Below are 22,998 nucleotides of genomic sequence, written 5' to 3'. Positions count from 1 at the left end.
GAGGCCAGCTGCAGATCTTGTGGGAGGGGGGAAAAGCCCTTTCCGGCCCGCTCTGGATTCACAGGATCCGGAAAAGTCAAATCCTATGCATTCAACAACGCCCAGTGTGCTCAAGGTACTCATTGTAAATACAAGCACATCTGCATGCTCTGCAGGGGAGATGACCTCGCAAAAGATTACAGTTGTCCCAATGGTTCGAGAGTGGGTTGAGACGAGTTGTTAAGTAAGGGGCCGTTGCCTATTGTGGTCGCGGTTCTGCAGGGCTGGTTGGATCGTTATCCCCTCAGGGGGAAGCGTCTTTTTTCCTATTTTTTTAGGGGTACAAAAAGAAAAAAGGGAAAGGGGGAGGGAGAAAAATTGGGGAAGGGGTGCACAGAACAATTTCAACAAAATACATAATTTAAAACTAACAAACAATATACAGGTTGAGTCTCCCATATCCACAGTGCTTGGGTCCAGGGGTATTTTGGATAATGTAATATTCCGTATTTTGGAATATTTGCATATCATATGAAATATTTTAGGAATGGGACCCAAATATACACATAGAATGCATTTATGTGTTATATAAACCTTATACCCACAGCCGGCAGGTAATTTTATACAATATTTTCAATAATTTTGTGGCTCAAGCAAAGTTTGTGTACATACATGAAATTCATTTATGTTTCATATACACCTTATACACACAGCCCGAAGGTAAGTTTATACAATATTTTTAATAATTTGTGCCTTAGACAAAGTTTGTGTACACTGAACCATCAAAAAGCAAATGTTTCATTATCTCAGTCATGCCAAAATTATTCCGTATTTCGGAATATTACTAATTTCAGAATATTTGGATATGGGAGACTCATTCTGTACTGATCTAGACAAATAAATAATAATAACAAAAAATTTATTTCAAAAACACATTGACATAACTTCTGTAGCCAAACTTTAACTGGAGGTGGTAGGTTCATTTAGGCAAAATTGTAAAGGATCCGACAAAGACGATTTGGTCAGTGAAACAGAGCCTTCTCCATCTGTTACATACTCATACCAAGCCATCCATTTTATTATGGAGAGAAACCAGAAGTGGAGTATGGCACAGATTCTGTTTCCATCAGAAAATGAAAATTGACTTTATGGAACACTTTAATAATTGTCAGAGGAAGAAGTTGTTTCCAGCATTGGGCAAGCGCAGCGCAGGCTGCAATGTAAATGTGTCCAAGTATATTTTGTTGGTACAATAGTATGGAAACAGGGTATGTACTGTATGTATCAGGGCTAAGGTTGGAGAGGGGTATAAGGATGGAATGGGTATGAAATACCGCCGGCCGCATGGACGGCGGTTCGATTCCCGTCAGCGGCAGCCCAACAGGAGCAGAGTGCGATTCAGTGGAAGCCCGACAGCGCTGGAAATCCCGATCGTGGATAGGTAAGTATCCACTAACCTAACCTAACCCCCCTAACCCTCCTTAGGGGTGCCTAACCCTAACTTCCCCCCCTAGTGCCTAACCCTAATCCCCCCTCTAAGTGCCTAACCCTAACCACCCCCTTCCCCACTACCTAAACCTAAGTCCCCCGGGGGGGTGCCTAACCCTAAGTCCCCCCGGGGGTGCCTAACCCTAACCCTCCCTCCCCTTAGCCTAAACCTAACCCTCCCGGGGGGGTGCCTAACCCTAAGTCCCCCCGGGAGCCCTAAACCTAACCCTCCCCCCAGCGGCTGTCCGCTTGCGGCACCCGGCATCACTACGATGGTTGGAGAGGGGTATAAGGATGGAATGGGTATGAAATACCGCCGGCCGCATGGACGGCGGTTCGATTCCCATCAGCGGCAGCCCAACAGGAGCAGAGTGCGATTCAGTGGAAGCCCGACAGCGCTGGAAATCCCGATCGTGGATAGGTAAGTACCCTCCTTAGGGGTGCCTAACCCTAACTTCCCCCCCAAGTGCCTAACCCTAATCCCCCCTCTAAGTGCCTAACCCTAACCACCCCCTTCCCCACTACCTAAACCTAAGTCCCCCGGGGGGGTGCCTAACCCTAAGTCCCCCCGGGGGTGCCTAACCCTAACCCTCCCTCCCCTTAGCCTAAACCTAACCCTCCCGGGGGGGTGCCTAACCCTAAGTCCCCCCGGGAGCCCTAAACCTAACCCTCCCCCCAGCGGCTGTCCGCTTGCGGCACCCGGCATCACTACGATCGTGATGCCGGGCGCCGGTCTCTCGGCATCGGAGAAATGCGGGCGTCTACATCTAGACGCCCGGCATTTCACCCTTGCCGGGATAAGACAGTCGGGAAGCCGGCTGCCGGTATATAGGCAGTCGGCTTCCCGATTGCTTCCCATAAGGATAGCCCTAGAACCTTATGAATTAGAGAAATACATCTGACCAATAAGTACGTAAAAGGGGGCAAAACCAAAAAAATTTGATAACCATTGCCCACCTCACCACAATTACACCAACAGAAGTTAGAGCAGGAATTCCAATAAGAATGTAGTTTATCAGGTGTGAGATAAAGTCTATTTAATAACTTGACCTGCATATCACTATGGTTCAAACTTTGAGACATTCGGAAAGAAGTAGAATAGATAAACTCCCATTGAGAGTGAGAAACCCAAATCTTTCTCCTATCTTAACTGAGCTGAGGATTTATCAGAAGGGCTTAGCCCAATGAGATTCTACACCAAAACGAGACACCACCTCTAGACCCACCCATCTGTAATTGAGAAAAAATCATTTGGGGAGGAGGGCGAATTGAACCATCTGAACCAGACACCTTCTAAAACCAATGATGCATCTGCATATAATGTAATAACCCTGTTGCAGATAAGGAAGCATCTTTTTTTGTTAGAAGGTTTTAGGGGGAGTTTTAGGCTACCTTTGTCTCACAGGGTCACATTGGTTGCCATGCAGAATTAGAAATCCCAACATCATTAGGGAGAAAGTAGTGGTGGAAATTAGGTTGGGACGCATGTGCAGTCTTTCTCCTTCTTCCCCATTGCCGGGTTTGTGTATCTCTCCATTAGAGGTAGTTCAACATCTGTCTTTCCCAGAGGACTGCTTAGTGAATTGCAGGGTAGTTTAACAAGTCTTTTGAGCAGGCTTTGCAGGTGGTTTAAGATTTTGGGCAGGGGGCCCTGCTAGCTAAGGTGGATATCGAATCTGCCTTCCGTTTGCTCCCTTTTCACCCGGATTCTTATAATATATGGGGTTTTTCAAGATGAAGGCCTGTTTTTTGTTGATAAGTGCTTACCGATGGGCTGCTCAATCTCGTGTGCCTTTTTTTTATGTTTTAGCTCCTTTCTGCGCTGGTGTGATTTGGCAGGTACAGGTGCAATTTACTATTGCCCACTACCTGGACTGGTGGGCCCGGCTGATGACAATGTCTGTAGCGAATTGTTGCTTTCAGTTCAGGACCTTTTTTCTGTTGGGAGTACCCATTGCAAAAGATAAGACTGAAGGCCCTATGATGACATTTTCATATTTGGGTATCAAGATCAATACTCAATTGGGTCTGTGCCGCTTACCTTCTGACAAGGTGTGTAAGTTAAAGGAGCTGCTGGAAAGCTTCCTTGCTGTTAAGAAGGTTAGTCTTAAGCAGATGCAGTCTTTACGGGGTTTGCTAAATTTTTCGTGGCGGGTCATTCCAATGAGTAGTATTCTCTGCAGGCATTTAGAGAGGGCTACCACAGGGGTTACAAAGCCAAATCATTTGATTCGAGTCTCCATGGACTTGAAAGAGGATGTACGCATTTGGTTGGAGTTTTTGGAGAACTTAAACAGGATAAGGATTTGATAAGGATTTGGCTTCCATCTACGGTTCTTTGAGTTTCGAGGCATTTTTTGAAGAAGAATAGTGTGCCTCCTGAATGGTGGGCCCAAGGTTTGACCGCTAACATGCTGCTTTTGGAACTTTTTCCAATAGTGGTAGCGGTAGAGCTTTAGGTGCATAGGCTCACTAATCGCAAGATACATTTTTGGTGTGACAACTGAGGTGTTTTCCACGCCATCAATAATCAAATGGATGTGTCGGTTGCAGCATTGCATTTATTGCGATATTTGACTCTTCTTCTTTGCTTGAGGCATAATATTGATTTCGGGATGCAACACATTCCGGGAGTTGAAAATGAGATAGCAGATGCTCTATTTTGTTTTCAGTGGAATAGATTTCGGGCCCTTGTGCCATCTGCTTGCCCTGGTTGGTTTACCCTGTCCTATTCATGTGTGGCAGGTCTTCAATCCAGCATCAAAAGTCTTGCCTTGAAGGCGTTGGCTCCTGCTGAAGACTTATTCAGCAGCTTATTCAGCAGCTTGGTCTGATTGACAAGGTGTCCTTGTATCGCGTGGCTGTGGAGGTAAGACACTGCATGATTGTATGTTGGAATATGCCCGGTGGAGTTGGGGAACCGGTTTAACTTGCTGCATCCTAGCTAGGGTCATCATTGGTTGGTGCATACCAACCTATCTCTGCTCTCAATTTACTAGCATTTTCCATAGATGTTTAGAGGACCTTTAGAATTTTATGGCATGCACTCTTTCAGGATTGGGGTGGCTACTTGCGCTGCGGCTCAGGGTTCTTCCATTGGCGTTATTAAACAGCTCGGTTGCTGGAAGTTGTCAGCCTATAAACTTTATTTGTGTGGAGATAAGCTTCCTGGTTAGTTTCTGTTTCTGTGAGTTGGTTGAGAAAACCTGTGGCCTTATGCCTAGCACCATAAGGGGTATGAAGTTCTTTCCTGTTTTCTGCCCTCATTAAATACGAGGTTCTTTGTGCTTTTCACCTTCACTCTGGGTCGCCCACCTCTTATCTCCATTCCTTTTCTATTCTTTTCTTGCCCCAGTTTCTTTGGTTTATTGCATATTACTGACTGTTAGACCTCTCTTGCAAGTTGGACTGAGATGGCTGCTAATTGTGTGTGGTTTGTTGGCCTCTCTTACATTTACTGGGCTAGTTTTCATCCCTTAGCAGCTCAGGCGCAGTCCAGTTTAGGTGCAGGGGAGGTCCGTTGGTTAGGAGTTCTGGGAATTAAATGGAAGAGTTTACTGGATTTCCTTTGGAAGGCCGAGGCTGCTTGGGGGTTACCCACTTGGTTAGTTATTCATTTAGGGGGTAATAATCTTGGTACATGTAAAGGTGTGGAGCTGATTAATGCCATTAAACGTCATCTTCAGACTCTGGCAACAAGGTGACCGTGTGTTACATTAGATTGGTCTGATATGGTGCCTCAGCGTTTCTGGAGGGGTACCCTAGGGGGAGCTGACCTGGATGGGGTCCATAAGAAGATAAATGCAGCAGTGGCCCATTTTGTAACTAGTAATGGGAGGGCGTACTGTTAAGCACCCCTGACTGCGGTACAAGGAAGTAAATTTTTATAGGCCAGATGGGGTTCATTTTCAGGGCGAGAGGTTGGAGATTTTCATTAGAGATTTGTTTTCCTTCCCATAGTTTGGCTGTTGTGGTGGCGGCAGGGTTTCTGTAAACCTGGCTGTGGCAGAAGGCAGTGCTCCTTGGCAGCCTGTTAATGTGCAACAGTGATTGGGGGGCATTTCCCCTATGAGAGTGGTAACTTGGTCATTGCCTCAGGGGTGGACCTGGTCTCTGTCTTAGGGAATGCTAGTTATGGGGAGGTTGTACCTTAAAGGCCAGTTTGTACTGGGGTGGGTATCCGTCCCCATTATTTAAATTAATTCAATACTGGGCTGTGGCCAAGGTAGCTCTGCTTCTTTCTGCCACCATAACAATTTCTGATTCAATTTCTGATTTGATTAATAAATTTGGCTGTGACCCCTTCAATTCAAGCTACCGTCTCCATGTCTTTATGTTTAGTTAAGGTTTTAAGTTAGTAATTGGAATAATAAAACCAATGGGTGACTTAGGGCCTAATTCAGACCTGCTCGTGAGCGTAGGACACTCGCAAGCGGGTCGATGGTGCCCTAATGCGCATGCGCACGACGGAGGTAGCTCCGTCGTGCGCATGCGCGAGACCCGCATAGCGACAGCCAAGCTGTCGCTCCGGTTCTCGCACCAAAGGGGGCTGACAGCACGCTCCCTTTGGTGGGCATGCCGGGGGGTCTGGGTCCGGCCCCACTGCCACAGCCAGGTTTACAGAAACCCTGCCGCCACCACAACAGCCAAACTATGGGAAGGAAAACAAATCTCTAATGAAAATCTCCAACCCCTCGCCCTGAAAATGAACCCCATCTGGCCTATAAAAATTTACTTCCTTGTACCGCAGTCAGGGGTGCTTAACAGTACGCCCTCCCACTACCGTCTGGGTCCGGCCCCACTGACATCACTAGTGATGTCAGTGGGAGTGATTTTGGCTCTGATAGAGCCAAAATCACTCCAGGGCTTGCGGCCACGAGACCCTAACGCAGGGTCTCGTCGCAAGCCCGATGGTCGCGATGGTCTTGACCATCGCGACCATCATCATGGACGCTCGCATAAGCTGTGGCTGGTAACCCACAGCTATGCGAGCGTCCAAGAGGCCCTTATACTTTTCTTAATATATTCAGGTAATGTTTCCTTGGTATACAATACACATATAACCAATGTAAATGTAGTGCAAAAGAACCCTGCTTTATAATATTATATACTAGCTGTCATGCCCAGCGTTGGTGGGCTTTTTCTGGCTGTATGCCCTCCACCTTCACATCTTTCACCTTCTTTTCTCTCTTCATTTGTCTCTCCTCCTGTGTTCTCTCTCTCCCCCTTTTTCTATCTCTGACACTTTTCTCTCTCTCTCCTCTATGCTCTCTCCCCATTTTTTTCTCTCGCTTCATTTCTGTTTTACCTCTGCCCACTTTTCTCTCTCTCTCGCTCTCTCATATTAAAACTGCTTTCTGCTTTAGTATCTTTTTATGCTCTCTGTGTCAGTCTGTCACTGTTTCTTTTGCTGACTCTTTCTTCTGTTTAGGTTGTACTGTTTTATGTTTCTTCATTCTCCACCAAGTTTTGTGTTCTTTGTCTCTTTCTTAGAATTTTAGCGGTCAATCCTATTAGGTGTGAATTGTGAGTGGCGAGTTTGTTTCTTGAAATTCGCACACTTCGCAGGGAAGCATGCCCCCAAGAATTTTCCAATCCAATTAAAAATGCCTTTTCGCAATACTCGCAGCAGAGGGGTGCGAATTGACTGCCAAATGAGATTTGCGAGTAATGCATGAAAATGTGGGGAGACCATCCTGGACCCACCAAAATTGATAATTTTGTTAGCAGGACCATATAGAAGGCTGTTTGTGGGCATTAGGAAGGTACTGTAGGTTTTTAAATGGTGTCAAATGGTTGATATGTGTTTTTTCGAATAATCTCAAACGAATTAAACGAAAAATGCAAATATAAGTAGAAAAAGGGAGATTTTGGGGTACTTTAAGGGCACCTTGAAAGATTCTAAAAAATGTGATAATAAAGCAATTATTTTTCAATGAAAAAAATATAGTAATTAAATTTGGGGTGCCTAAACTAACAAAAAAGTTGATTTTGGGGTAATTTGAGGGGAAAAAAATGTAACCCCAAAAAATTACATGTAATTATTGGACTAATTAAACTAAGTGGAAACTGCCAAATACCTTATTAGTCATTAGGGGGGGAGTATCCAAGGGGTTCAGCACAGTGTCCCAACATTTTAACCTTAAAAATAAAGATTTTCCTTTCCATCTCTCACCCTCAGGGAGGTGCGAGAAGAAAATAGCGAATTCAGTCTGACTGATTCAGTGCGAGTTGCTAATTGGATTGCAAAATGAATTCGCTATGCGAATTCGAAGACAAAATAGCATCTCGCAATTCGCACCTACTAGGACTGACCCCTTAGAATCTTTTTAGTATATATTTCTCTATTTTAGATTATTTCTGTTTCTTACCTATTGTCTATGTTTGTGTTCATGCTGTCATTTTTTTATTATTTTAATGTCTGTCCGAATACTGTGGCTATGACCACGCACATTGCACATGCTGCCAAAATGCAGGTGCATGCTTTACCTGCCACAGTGAAGTTAGTGTCCAAACAGCATGTGGTGGGCAAATGGTTGTAAAAGTTCATGTAGAAGATGGGTGAGTGGACTGGCCAAGCTGGCCCAGGGTCAGGGCCGGATTAAGGTCTGTGGAGGCCCCTGGGCAAAAAACATGTGTGGGGCCCTATCAATAAAAGTTGAATATATATATAAAATTAACTTATGATCCTACCACCGGCTACAAGAACGAGAATTGACAACATTATTCATTTAGGTTTAAATAACTAATGGATTGCTGAAAATACTGCAAATTTTTTGATTCAACAACATCCTATAGTTCCATCTATTTACATACTACCAAAGATTTATAAGACCTTACATAATCCTCCTGGTCAACCTATTATATCGTCTAGGGGATCTTTATGCCTAACATTATCTCAATATGTTGATTTTCTTCTTCAACCGGTTGTACAAAATATGGATTTTTATCTTAAAGGTACAACTGATTTCCTGAACAAACTTGATAGGATGCCTTTCCCTACTTCTGATTGCATATGGGTAACACTGGATATAGTAAACCTATATACTAGCATACCCCATGATTTGGGGTTGGATGACATAAGACAAATGGTTACATCTAATCCACAATATGTAGGTCCACCTGTTGATTATCTACTTTTACTTATAGATGTCATGTTACATAAAAATTATTTTTTATTCGACAATACATTCTTTTTGCAATGCCACAGGACTGTGATGGGGTCAAATATGTGCCCTTCATATGAAAATCAATTCGTGCATGTTTTTGAGAGACAACATATCATGTCCCACCCACTAGCTCGATTTATCTCCTTTTTTGTGAGATACATTGATGATGTTTTCCTTGTATTGACTGGTGGCCAAGAGCAGTTACTTAAATTTTTTGATGAATTAAACAGCATCAGTAATGAAATTAAGTTTACATTGAATTTCAGCAATAAACAGATTAATTATTTAGATGTGACAGTTGATATTTCCTCTGGACGGTTTGTTATGACTGTCTATACTACATCAACTGATAAAAACACCCTGCTGGCAGCCGACAGCTATCATCCAGCACCACTAAAGAAGGGATTGCCATACTCACAAATGATCTGAGTAACGAGAATCATTTCAGATCGATCCCATTTACCTCAAGCTTTGATGGATATGGGTAAAAAATTTTCAGAATGAGGATATGATAAAAAAGACATCCAGGAGGCAATCAATAAATGCTTAAAATTGGACAGACAAGACTTGTTAACAAGAGAAAAACCATACAAGAAAACTGAGAGATTTCTTTTTCAAGTACCTTCTCAATCGGGTCACATATTATTAAACGTGCATTTAAAAAGCATTGGCACATCATCCATGCAGATCCAATTTTGGGAGCTTTGAGCCATGAACCGCCACTATTTTGTTTTAGACACAGCAATAATATTAAGGACGAAATGACATCTTCCAATATTGGAACAAGGGCTCAACAAAACTGGCTATCTTTAAAAACTGGCTCATTTTCCTGTGCTGGTTGCACGAATTGCCGATTCACATTGATAGGAGATAAATTCTGTGATCCTTTATTTGGACGTTCCTTCAATATCAAGAATCGCTTGACATGCGAAAGCAAATATGTCATTTATGCAATAATCTGTCCTTGTAAACGTGTCTATGTTGGCAAACCTATAAGAATGCACACACAAGATAGTATGGAGATGGACTAGATCTCTGCCACAGGTGAGTGTTGTTACTGATTGCAGTTACAAATTGGGCTGGCTTTTTGCCCTTTATATACCTGTATTTTGGGTCTACACCTTTAGTTGGTGTGGTGCCCCATGATGAAGGTGCCGCCGATCACTGAAATGGCCGTCGGGCTGTCCCTGTTTGACATCATTATTATGGCTCTGATTGGTTCCTGTGAAGTCTGTAATGTATAATTGTTTTGCACTATACACTTTAATATGTGAATGAAGGTACCTTATTTTTTTGGAAGCTGCTACTTTCAGATTATCATGCAAAATACAATTGGCTTTGTATTTACATAAAGGTGTGCTGATTTTCCCCTTTTTTAGATGCTGCTATATATATATACACACACATATATATATATATATATAGAACCGATAGTCTAGGCACCTGGCGCTTCCTGGTATATTTTACTGAAAGAGTCAAATAGTGTTCAAAAGGTGTTCCAATAAGTCCATTAAAAAAGTGAACACCACACTTCTCCGTAAATAAGAGATGCCTGCTTTTCCTTCAGAATGCTGGCTTGAGCACAACAGCTAGGTAGATCTGAAAAAGTAGGAGAGAAGGAAAGGCGCCTAATAGTGTAATATATTTAGTGAATGTATGGTGAACATACAACAAATAACTATTATATGCATACCAGAATCTAAAGGCAACCATATAAACATCTTTTATGAAATGGTGAAAAAAAATCTCTTAGACACGCAAGATACTGGCACCATTCGGAATAATCTTACTAACTCTGAGAAACATGCCCTCAAAATTCTCGAAGAAAATGACACCCTAGTCTTCAAACCAGCAGATAAAGGAGGAGGTCTAGTGATACAAGATAGAGATGATTATGTAAAAGAAGCCAATAGACTACTTGGTGACCTCAACTCCTATAAGCCACAACCCAAGGATCCTACAGAGATCTATGTTGAAGATCTCAGGAAACTCCTACTTAAAGGACTCCAGTTAGAGCTACTTACTAAAGACGAAAACCAGTATTTGCTGAACGATAATCCTGTCATCCCGATCTTCCCAAAATACATAAACAACTAAAGGACCTTTGACTGCCCATTGTTCCGAATATGTAGATATCTTTCTTAAAGATAAGGTTCAATTACTTCCATCTTATCTAAAGGATACATCCAGTGTATTGAAATCTATAAGAAGTATCCAGTGGAAAGAATCTTTTTTATGGGCAACCATTGATGTCACCTCTCTGTACACTTCTATAGAACATGAGAAAGGTGTATCAGCATGTCGAGAAGTATTGGAAAAAGACCCAGAGCTAACAATACCACATGTGAATTTTATTTGTGATCTTATTCAGTTTATATTAACCCATAATATTTTTACATTTTTAAATACTTTTAATTTACAAATGTGTGGAATGGTTATGGGCACAATATTTGCACCCAGCTATGCTAACATACCGATGGGCAAATGGGAAGAGTCATATATATATAATAATAATCCCTTTAAGTGTAATATCTATTTTTACAAACAATATATAGATGATATCTTGTTGATCTGGGATGGGACCATAGAGGAGTTTTAGAAATTTATGGATTTTATCAATCTTAACAATTTTAATCTGAAATTTACTTCCAATGTGAACCGCCATCACATAGCACTTTTAGACTTGTTTTAGCTAAAGATGACGAAACAGTGATAACTAAGAACTTCATCAAACCCATCGATACTAACAGATATCTACATTATAAGAGCGGGCATGTAAAAAGCTGGAAAAACAACATTCCATTCTCACAGTTTTATAGAATCAAACGAACTGCAGTACAGATCTTCTTTGCAAGGAACAAACCAATATATATGCAGATAGATTTAGAGATCGTGAATATACTGAAAAAATCATCAGTGAAGCTGTTTCCAGATGTGAATATTTAACAAGAGAAGAGATCCTGGAAAATATTAGCCATAAAAAAACAGAAAGATGCACAGAAAGGCCAAATGGCCTTCATTACACAATATAACTCTGAGGAGAAAAAAATTAGGAATATGATCAAAAAACATTGGAATATACTGAAAATGGACCCATTACTAGATGAAAAATTACCAGCTTTACCACAAATTATCTTTAAAAAATCTAGAAATCTTAAAGAAATTCTTGAACCAAGCCTATTACCAGAAAACAACTAGTAAAAAATCCAATAAAATGTGTGGGTGCCTATAAATGTGGCCATTGTATTGTATGCAAACATCTTCATCCAGACAGAAAATTCTTCTGTAACTTTAATAATTCAAAGGAGTATAGTATGAAACAATTCATAAACTGCAATACCACTTCCGTGATTTATGTTATAGAATGTCCCTGTGGACTTAAATATGTTGGGAAAATCAAATGACCACTTAAACTCCGAATACAGGAAAATATTAGATATATTAAGAACAAGCTAACTACCCATTCACTCTCCAGACATTTTCTAACAAACCACAATTCTTCAGTAGACAATATGACCTTTAGAGCTATTGAACATGTTACCCCAGGTCCCTGGGGAGGTGATCTAGCCAGGAAATTGTCTCAAAGGGAAATGTACTGGATATACGAGCTCAATACATTGTCTCCACATGGTTTAAATGAGAGCTACGAGATTCCCTCATTTTTATGAAAAGTCAAAGTTGTTCCGAAATGCGAGATATAATATTAAGATACCTACGGCCATACCACACTGAAAGTGCCCAATCTCATCTGATCTTGGAAGCTATATAGTGTTGGGCCTGGTTAGTACTGTGATGGAAGACCACCCAAGAGTACCAGGAGCAGCAGGTATATCCAAGAGTAATCGGATATGCAAAGGAAAATACTGGTTTTTCTTATGGGAAACACAAAACTCAGCTAAAAAATGACAGCAATATACCGCTAAAATGCAAATTTTATGGGTGTTCTTGTGTTATGAATTCTCTATATCATGTTAAAAGTATTCTAAGGGTTCAGATATTTACTTTTCATGTATTTTCTCTAAGTATATGCATTTTTAACTGACACTAAGCAGATACCAAGAAATTATAGAGATAACAAACATAGAGACAGCAGTAGTAGAATATGTACACGATATTTCCAGATATTTTTTGTCAATCAAAAATTGCATTTAATTTAGAAATATCCCTCCCCTCCTCCGGTAGGGGATACCTCCTTACGTATAAATATGTTAATACACTATTTTCGATGTTAACATCTATGTGCCAAAAGTGTCTCTTCTACATGACTAATCACCTTTATTTATTTCCTTTTATATATGCACCATGGATTAATAATTCTGCATGGACTGAGTAAAGTATATTTAATAACTGTAAATTTCCGCTAAACTACTGTACTCACTATTAAGAGCCGGTGTTCCTTGCAATAAGCATCCCTGGTAACCGTCTCTAAGGAGATACGCGGCTAACCAGGAAATGTCCGCCTAGCATCTGCGGTTCACGTGCGTCTCATCAAACATGTGACTTCCGGCGTGACGAGGCCGAGGATGACGTCAAATATGGAAATGCGTTCCACGAGTGGGCCATGGCGGGATCTGTCTCTGGCCTAACCATAGATACTGCTGTCAAGAACCTAAAGAGGTCTGCATTATGAGTACTCAGCCATCTTTGCTGAGACAATAGATTGAACTACATGTAAACGGAACCTTCGGATAAACACTTCCGGTTGCGGGTCACATGGAGCCAAATCTTCCAATTAATCTAATATGCCTTACACCCATATAAATATGGGTTATGTTGGAGTCTTGTCTCACATCTCCTTCTCCCCTTGAAGAAGTCTGAAATAGATGAAATGCGTTGGGACCTCCTCCACCTTCCAATATATGGACTAAATGGACTGCCATAATAAGTGTTTGCACCAGCAATTTACCAGACTTTTATACTCAGCTAAGTCCTATGGAATTTTTTAAGAATATATTTTTTAGCATATTTTAATATTTTGCATTCCTGCTCCCCCTTTGCCTCCATTTTTTCTGCTTTTTTTCTATTGAAATTTTTTCTTTCTTTGTTGTGTAGATTATACCCTGCTGTCCCCTTTAAATATTTATATTACTCTTCATTGCGGTTTGGTTTTCTATATTAACTGAACCTCTAGGAAGAGGTCAACATCTATATTGATTAGCTATTTATAGATACTCCGCACACTTCATTTAAAACTTTTTTTTTTGGCTTACTTTGTGGTAACACTGGATCACCTCATTGGAAAATAATAACTTACTACTACCAAGCTAATATCTGGTATGCATATAATAGTTATTTGTTGTATGTTCACCATACATTCACTAAATATATTACACTATTAGGTGCCTTTCCTTCTCTCCTACTTTTTATATATATATATATATATACACATATAGGGATGCGTTTTTATATATATCTACACATATAGGGATGCGTTCAGCATCCCAGTGGTCAGGATGCCGACGCTTGCATTACCACCACCGGGATACTGACGCAGGTCAGAATCCCGGCACCAACATACCGACTGCCGGGATGCTGAAGATAAGTAGCGGGTTGGGGGGAGGGTTAGGTTTAGGGGTTAGGCACTAAGGGGGATGGTTAGGTTCAGGCACTTGTGGGGGAGGTTAGGATTAGAGTAGGGGAGGGTTAGCATACCGACCAACAAGTGTCGGTATGTTAACCCTATCGAGATCCCGTTGTCTGGATTTTGACCGCCAGGATCCCGATTGTCGGTATTTCATATCGATCTCCACAAATATGTGTATATACATGTGTGTATATATATATATATATATATATATACATATATGCTGTATATATACACACACATACACAGACATCGGGCTACTTGCCCGATGTATATGTACATATTTTTATATATATATATATATATATATATATACACACACATGAACCAGTATACAGCAGCATTCCATGCTAGGAGAAATGAACCAGGCTCATCCTTTCTTGCAAGGAATGCTGCCATAAGCTGGTTATGGTTTATGGATACATATATATATATATATATATATATATATATATATATAGATCCGGTTTTATCATCAATTACGCTTGATAAGCCTGAAATTGTGTTTAGAAGAGCCCGCACTTTAAAAACAGCCCTGTCAACCAGCCTATTACCATTGTTAGATGAAGGAAAATTAGAGAAATCCTGTCAGTTTATGAGACTGGCAGGCTTCTATACATGTGGCAGGTGTAAAGTCTGCCCTCATGGTTTGAACAAGGCAAAAAAAATTACCAGCAGTACAGGGAAAGAATTCAAGGTCAAACATATTATAAATTGTTTGACCACTTATGTTATATATTTATTGGTCTGTGACTGTGGTAAAATGTATGTAGGAAAAACAAAAAGGGTGCTGAAAATCAGAATTTTAGAACACCTGCGGAATATAAAAAATGGTGTGGATAATCATAGTGTCCCCAGACATTTTAAAAAGTGTCATGGTAGTAACCCCACTACTTTGAGATTTATGGGATTAGAACATGTGTTGATTGATATAAAAGGAGGCAATAGAGATAATTAATTGGCAAAGAGAGAATCCTTTTGGATTATAACTTTGAATACTTTGCACCCTAATGGGTTAAATGAGGGATATGATATCACACCTTTTTTAAGAGATTAATTGGCCTGCTGTTGTAGATCTATTGCTTATCTTTTGCTGTTTATCTCTTGTTTTTTGTTCCATATTCCTTTATATCCCAGTATTCCTTATTTTAATTTTAACTCATGAATTTTAACTCATGCATTTTGCACATATTTATTGTACTATTATGTTTGTATTTTTAAGGAAAAGTATTTCATTATGTTTACAATTAATTTTTTGTATTTTTTGCATTTATTTAAATGCTGACTTTTTTATTTATTATGTTTAATTATAAATGTTATGCAATGTGCAATGTATGCATTAGGATTTAAAATACCCACATTGTAACATCTGCTACTATTTCCCTATAGTGTTTCCAATACTGATTAGTTTAAGTATCTAATTATAAAGCACTTGTGGAAGTAGATGGGATGACTAGTATAAGAGCATGCCTGTTATTCACGCCAAACCAGCCTCCCAACGAAGTCGATGACGAAATGCGTTGGGGCGTGGTTTGGCGTTGCTTTCCATTACTGGTCGAATAGCCAACGGAGTCCCCGGAGACGATCGGGTGATATTCATGCTTCTTCATTTTTAATACTTGCGGTGGTATCTGACTGCTGATTGTGGTACGCATATTCATTGAAAGAGTTTTATGTCCGGTGTTTGCAATAAAATCTATTTTACAGTTTCATGCACTATGTGGCGCCCCTTCTTTCTTGCTCTCAATTCCATATATATATATATATATATATATATATACATCCAGATATCACACACAAACAGAAGTTGGACCTGTGCGATTCGCTGGTCTTTGAAGAGGGAGCAGAGCCAAATGCTGGGAGGGGCGGGGCTTAGTTGCAGGCCACAGCAGGTGGATCCGTTAAAAGAAAAAATATGGTTCATCAGGGGGATGTGGCCTGGGACCAGTGACAGTGTGTGGGACGACTGACCCTGTCGCTTTGCCTATAATCCGGCCCTGCCCAGGGTAATAGTGGTGGCATGTTAGAATAATCGCTGGCAGCTGTGAGTGTGGGGTACCACCTTCTGGCTCTCACTGCACAAGTCAGGGATAGACATTTAGTACAATTATATAGTAAATGTCTAAAAAGAATAGCTGTAAACGAGAGAGATAAAATAATGTATTTGGTAAAGGTTACAGGATAGCATGTGAAAGACAATACAATATTCACAATATGAACAACTTTAATGAATAATTCATTATTCCATTCTCATATATAAATTTCATATATAAATTATAATAATTTGTTTTGTTTCTGATGTCCTTAGTAACTGCAAAGCAGAGTGTTTCTCAGTGGTAAGCATAAAACTGCCAAGTATTGTAGTAGAATTAATTAGTTTCTCTTTAAAATTACTAAGTCAATAGTCATGCACTGTGTAACATTGCCAATTTATATATTTTATAGTACCATAAAACAATTTATTTTGTTTTACTTTTACACAGTTTAGGAATGAAAATGAACAATAGAGCTCATGATTTTATATCTGCTCAATGACTTATTGACCTAATGACCATATTATTTTGGAAAGAAGAGTTACCACAGCAAATAGTTAGTTAGTTAGTTAGTTAGTTAGTTAGTTAGTTAGTTAGTTAGTTAGTTAGTTAGTTAGTATGCCATCTGAAGTGGTGAATAGTAGATTTGATACAAAATAAGAAATACAAAAATGAATTAATTAATTGTAAAAATTTGAAAACATATTTATACATTTTAAATTATTGACCATGCTAAAATGGATTATTTTGAGAATAAAGCATGAGATGGCAATAGTGATCAGAGGACAGTGCAGAGGCGTCAATAGGAGGCTGCGGGTAGGGCAGACTGCACCCGGGTGTCACCCTTCCAGGGGGTGACACCAAAATGCTGGCTCCTCCACAGTGACAGGGAGCTGGGTGCTGCACTGTCACATTATCATGCAGCACCCAGCTCCTGTCATTGGGGAGGCACAGTCTCCTGGGGCAGCCCAGCATTTCCGGGAATACTGGGCATGCCCAAAGAGTAATGTGAATGGGTGCTTCCAGTGAAGCCATGCCCCAAGATTAAAGGATACCCGGTCTTCTTGTGAGGCCATGCCCACTTCCTGTGAGGCCACACCCTTTTTGGGCACACACGTTGAGGTAGGGCTATTTATGGCACCGGGTATCACTGACCCCGGTGCCGACACTGGACAGCAGCATTATGAGCTGGGAGATATTTTGAGATATAGAAAGTGAAGAAAAGTATGTTTTATTGATAGTCTTATATATTAAGCAGAAATACGAGGGTTGTCCAAAAAGTAATCCCTAAATGCTCATAACTCTGAAATAATATGCAACATTTATTTGAACCTTTGCCAGTTTGTAGTTTAAAATGTCTGCTAACTATATATGTAGTTTTGTTTAGGTAGTCCAAGAAATACCATGCAATCCAAGATGAAGCAAAGAGCTGTCATTGAATTTCTGAAAAAAAGAAGGCTGTAGTGCTGCAGATATCCACAGAAGACTGGAAAAAAGTGTACGGTGAGCGTACAATTTACTATAGCAATGTCAGAAGGTGGATGAAGCATTTTCAATCGGGAGAATCGTCCGTGTGCGACAAACCTCGTTGTGGTAGACCATCAACTGCAGTGACAGCAGAGAACCGACACAAAGTCAATGCCATGATTCAGAAAGCGAGATGGGATGGTAATTTGAGAGATAGTTTGGGTCAGAATTTAAAGTTTTCTCAGGATAGGGATAATAAATGCATGTCTTTAAAAATGATGGAAAGATACCAGTAGAGAGAGAGATTAGAGATTTTATATAATGTTCAGTAAATTACTGATTTGTGAGGGTATAGGATAAAGAGAAGAGATATTGGAGAAGGAAAATAAGAGAGTATTAAATGAAGAGAAAGGTGTCAGAGGGTTCAGGGAAGGAATTGAGCAAGTTGCCGGCTGAGAAAGAGGATACCACTTCATGCTGGATCTTATCAGTCATGTCCTTGAAATAGAAAGCAAGATCTTGGGTACTGATGGTAGTTAGTGTGTTTGGTGAGAATACTAAGTAGAGATGACAGATTGGAAGTAACTTTGTTTGGCAGTGTCCAGAGCATATCGGCAAAAATATTGGTGTTACAGCAATGTTATCTGTATACGTTATAATTGTTATGTGCATACATTATAATTGTTATGTGCATACTTTATAATTGTTATGTGCATACTTTATATGTCAGAAGATATGATATAAATAATAATGTTATCAGTAATGATTAACTATTAATGACCACATTTGTTGCTACAAACAGGATTTCCTTTTGTTAGCTATTAGATTCAATATTTATTTTGTTTAATTTGTTCTAAACAACATAAATTAGATATATAGGTGCACATTTCACATAATTATTGCTACTGCACCGATAAAACCCAAATTTATTATGAAACGTTTACGGGATGCTATAACATTTAGTTCATGTAAATGTGTATTTGTATGTGTATGCTTTCACTAAATTTGTATTATTGTTTAGTTTACCCAGAAGTCAGATACAGATTTAATTTTTTTTTTCTACAAAAGCATTTGTGAAATTAGATTTAACCCCAAAAAACAAAAATTGTTTGGTTTATTGTAAAATAAAACTTAAGCTATAGGTATAGGGGTTTCAGTCAGGAGTTCGCGGACAGAATGCCGTATTTCAGTATAGCGACGCTGGAATCCCGACACTTGTCAGAATGCTGACGCTGGCATCCCAAAGGGATCACGATACCAATGTCGGCATCCTGACCGCTGGAATCCCGAAGGTAAGTATGCAGGTTACGGTTAGAATTAGGCCGGGTATGGGGGGGTTAGGTTTAGGGACCTGCCGAGGTGGGTTAGGGTTCAGCACCGGCCCAGGGAGTGTTAGGTTTAGGGTGCGGGAAAGGGGGATTAGGTTTAGGCACCACTGGGGGAGGGTTAGGGGGGGAGAGGTTGAGGGTTAGGCTACTTACCAGCCCCTGTCGGGATCTTCAACATCAGGATGCTGCTGTCAGTTTTATGACCGCTGACACCCCGTCCGCTGGTAAATCATATTGATTCCAGCTATAGCATGATAGAACCTGATTTTGAATGGCCCTGTCTCTTGGACCATGTTGAAAGCGTTTAGTTGTGTCTAGTATTATTTTCCGCTCACATGAGCAAAACTTACAATGTTAACATACAAAATAATACCCACTTTGATATAAAGAGCTAGCTCTCTGGTGCAAAAGTCAAGTTCTTTTATGGATGTGTGCACTTCGGCATTACAGCCCTGCTACTGCATACCTCCCAACATAACCCTCTCCAGGAGGGGACACAATGCTCTGGTCCTGGACTTCCCTGGTAATTTATGAATGGTGGTGGCTCCAGAGGTGGGGCTGCAGTACAGTCCAAAATGTAAATAGGGAAGCCACACCAACTGCCAGTGAGTCCCAGCCAGTGATGTTTGGCAGCGGTTGAAATGACAGTTGGTGTGACTCCCCTATTTGAATTTTGAACTGTGCTGCAGCCCCGCCTCTTACCAGGGAAGTCCAGGACCAGAGCATTACGTCCCTCCTGGAGAGGGTCATGTTGGGAGGTATGCTACTGCCCTACTTGTTGCGACCCTGCAGCAGGAACCGGATAGGCAAAGTGTCACCATTTTATATGAGCACAAAATGAGGAAGCATAAACTGTACATCCGATTTACCTCCAATGCTGCCCATAGTTCATACCTATAAACTTGAACAAACAATTTACTGTATATTTGTCATGAACAGAAAGTTTAGATCTTTTTATTCACTTTCATTTAGGAGTTATGTATTATGTTTGCCTTCAAACTGCTGTAAGCACTAGATGAAAAGGCATGCTGTGACATATTATTATCTACAAGTCATTTATTAGTTGTTATTTTCAAATATGCTAGAACAAAAAACAGATGTGTGAAAGACATTGCTTTAAACCTACTCGGTGACTCATATTTTATACTATATTCGCCAAATTGATAATATAAAAAAAAAAACAATAAAATTCATACAAATATAAAAAGTTATTGAAAATAAATGTGTTTGAGCATGTACCCAACAACAATGGAGAGTCAGCAATCTGCCTTCGCAGCGAAGCATTTTTTTCATGCTACCCATAGGTCAATGTTTCTTATTGAGAAATTCAGTAAAATTATTAAATTAAGTAAATTGTGCTGCCTGTCACCCTTAGGGTCAGTTATGTAGTGGTACACAGGAGAGCGCTTCTGCTAGTCTACATATTTTATTATTGGCAGCCACCAGCAGGGCTGTAACTAGGGGTGTGCGAGTGGGGCGGGTGTACAGAGCGCAGAGCTCAGTGGTAGGCACTGCTGCTCACCCGCTGTCCCTGCATCTGGCTAGCAGGGTGTCTATAATAGTACCTTGCTGCCAGGATCTCTGTAGCAGTGCCACCTGGAGCGTTCTTAGGAAGCTTCAAGTGTGCCCACCACTGCCCTTACAGAACCCTGGAGCATCCTGAGGATGCTCTGGGCATTGCTGTAATCACCAGCGGGCCACCTCCTCTTGACATCATGCGGAGGGGGCGTGGAATGCACCGGGTGCCGGTAAATGTAGTTACAGCGCTGGCCACCAGCACTGGTTTTGACTATCAAATTGACCATAAATAATTTCATTTGGTCCTGGACCACCAATTCCTGGCAGCCCTGCATGTGCCGCGTGGCACCCCAGGTGCCATGGCACCCAGTTTGGAAACCAACATCTTAGAGACTGCATACTTATCAGAGATAAGTATACAAGGGACAGTTGGCAGAAAAGGAGAGATTAGGACTATGCTGTAACTAGACAGAAACAAGAAGATAATAATGTCTGACATCCAGGTCTAATGGTGCGTACACAAGGGACAATTAAAATGCTCGATATGAATGATAACGATATCCATCATATCGTTATCATTCATATAGTGCATCTTTTGGTCCCTTCCAACCCACCAACGACCTGCGAAGTGCGGGCACGCATGGACATTAACGATATCGTCCATCGCCCATGCATGCAGACCAACCTGGTCGATATCGACAAGGTTACTATAGGGACCCGCACCGTTGGCCATCATTGGTGGGTTGGTGGTGTGCTGGATGATCGATATCGATCATCCAGCACACCCGGGAGATCGTTCAGCGCAATTGTTAACGCTGACGGTCGTCCCGTGTGTATATGCACCAATAAGATTTTGTCTTTCTTGTGTTTACATTATTACAGCTCTAAACAAACTACCGATTGAAAACATAAGACAAAATTGTTGTTAGCCTGCACCCAGGGACATATGTACTTGCATACAGAAACGGACTGGCCTACAGTGGTACAGGGGAAATCCCCAGTGAGCTCCACTGCCAGAGGCCCCCACCCCCTACTTTAATGTCAGGTTCCAGACTGTGTACCTGAATTATACATTGTTACTCTATATCAGTTACCTTGTAAAGCATGAACATGAATGTACGTGAGTGCTTGGTTTGTAGAAAGTTTCACTCTCTTGCCAATCAAAATGAGTGGTTGGGTTAACAGATCTAATGTTTTCGTGTGTGAAAATAAAATTTTTATACATCAGGACCTGTTAGTAAGGAAAAGCTTGGGCATATATATATACTTGAGACTTCTGCTACCAGGGGTGACAAAGTACTTGAGACTTCTGCTACCAGGGGTGAGTGGGGGGTGTGAGGAAACAACTTCTGGTGCAGCCTCTGAGCAGGCCAGCAGTAAGATATTGTGATACTGATATCTTAGTGGCCATTTAAAAGAAAATATAAAATAGCGTCACATATGGCAGGGATATTACTTAAGCTGAGACTAAGGGATGATTCTGAAATGGACGCAGCATCTTTTGCCAGTAGCAGTCTGTGACTTTATGCTAATGCCGGTACAAGCGCTTCTCCTGGTGTACACCTGTGTGTATGACTGGGCAAGGACAGAGACCCCCATTTAGAGCGTCCCCAGACACTGCAACCGTGCTTAGTGCATCTTGGTGCATCAAAACTTGTACCAGCCCCATGCTAAGTCTGTGTACATAACTATTTCAGGGACACGCCCTGTGTACATAACCAATACCACATGCCCATGAGATGGACCATCTCCATGTGTCTGACCAGCCACCTCCCTGTCACCGCCAAAGAATGCCCAATCCATTTTCAGTGCATACCCAATCCATCTGTGCATCTCAAGTCACTATTGCGACTCTGTATCTGACATCACTACTGCGACTCTGTATCTGACATCACTACTGTGACTCTGTAGCGGACATCACTACTGCGACTCTGTATCTGACTTCACTACTGGGACTCTAAATCGGACATCCCTATTGCGACTCTGTATCGGACATCACTACTGCGACTCTGTATCTGACATCACTGCTGCGACTGTATTTGACATCACTACTGCGACTCTGTATCGGACATCACTACTGCGACTCTGTATCGGACATCACTACTGCGACTCTGTATCGCACATCATTACTGTGACTGTATCTGACATCACTACTGCGACTCTGTATCTGACATCACTATTGCGACTATGTATCCGACATCACTACTGCAACTCTGTATCAGACATCACTACTGCAACTCTGTATCGAACATCACTACTGCGACTGTTTATCGGACATCACTACTGCGACTCTGTATCGGACATCACTACTGCGACACTATTTCGGACTTCGCTACTGTGACTGTATCTGACATCACTTCTGCGACTCTGTATCTGACATCACTACTGTGACTGTATCTGACATCACTACTGCGACTCTGTATCTGACATCA

The 22,998-nt window shown here is 41.1% G+C and overlaps 1 pseudogene; it reads left to right on the top strand.

The window, feature by feature from the left end:
- Positions 1 to 12,346: 12,346 nt before the first annotated feature.
- Positions 12,347 to 12,465, top strand: LOC148534594 (5S ribosomal RNA; annotated as a pseudogene).
- Positions 12,466 to 22,998: the final 10,533 nt, after the last annotated feature.

This window comes from Taudactylus pleione, unplaced genomic scaffold (genome assembly GCF_031769625.1).
Source record: "Taudactylus pleione unplaced genomic scaffold, aTauple2 ptg000066l, whole genome shotgun sequence".
Classification (NCBI taxonomy): Eukaryota; Metazoa; Chordata; class Amphibia; order Anura; family Myobatrachidae; genus Taudactylus; species Taudactylus pleione.
The sequence above is the reverse complement of the archived record's forward strand: the minus strand, read 5'-3'. Positions and strand labels throughout refer to the sequence as shown.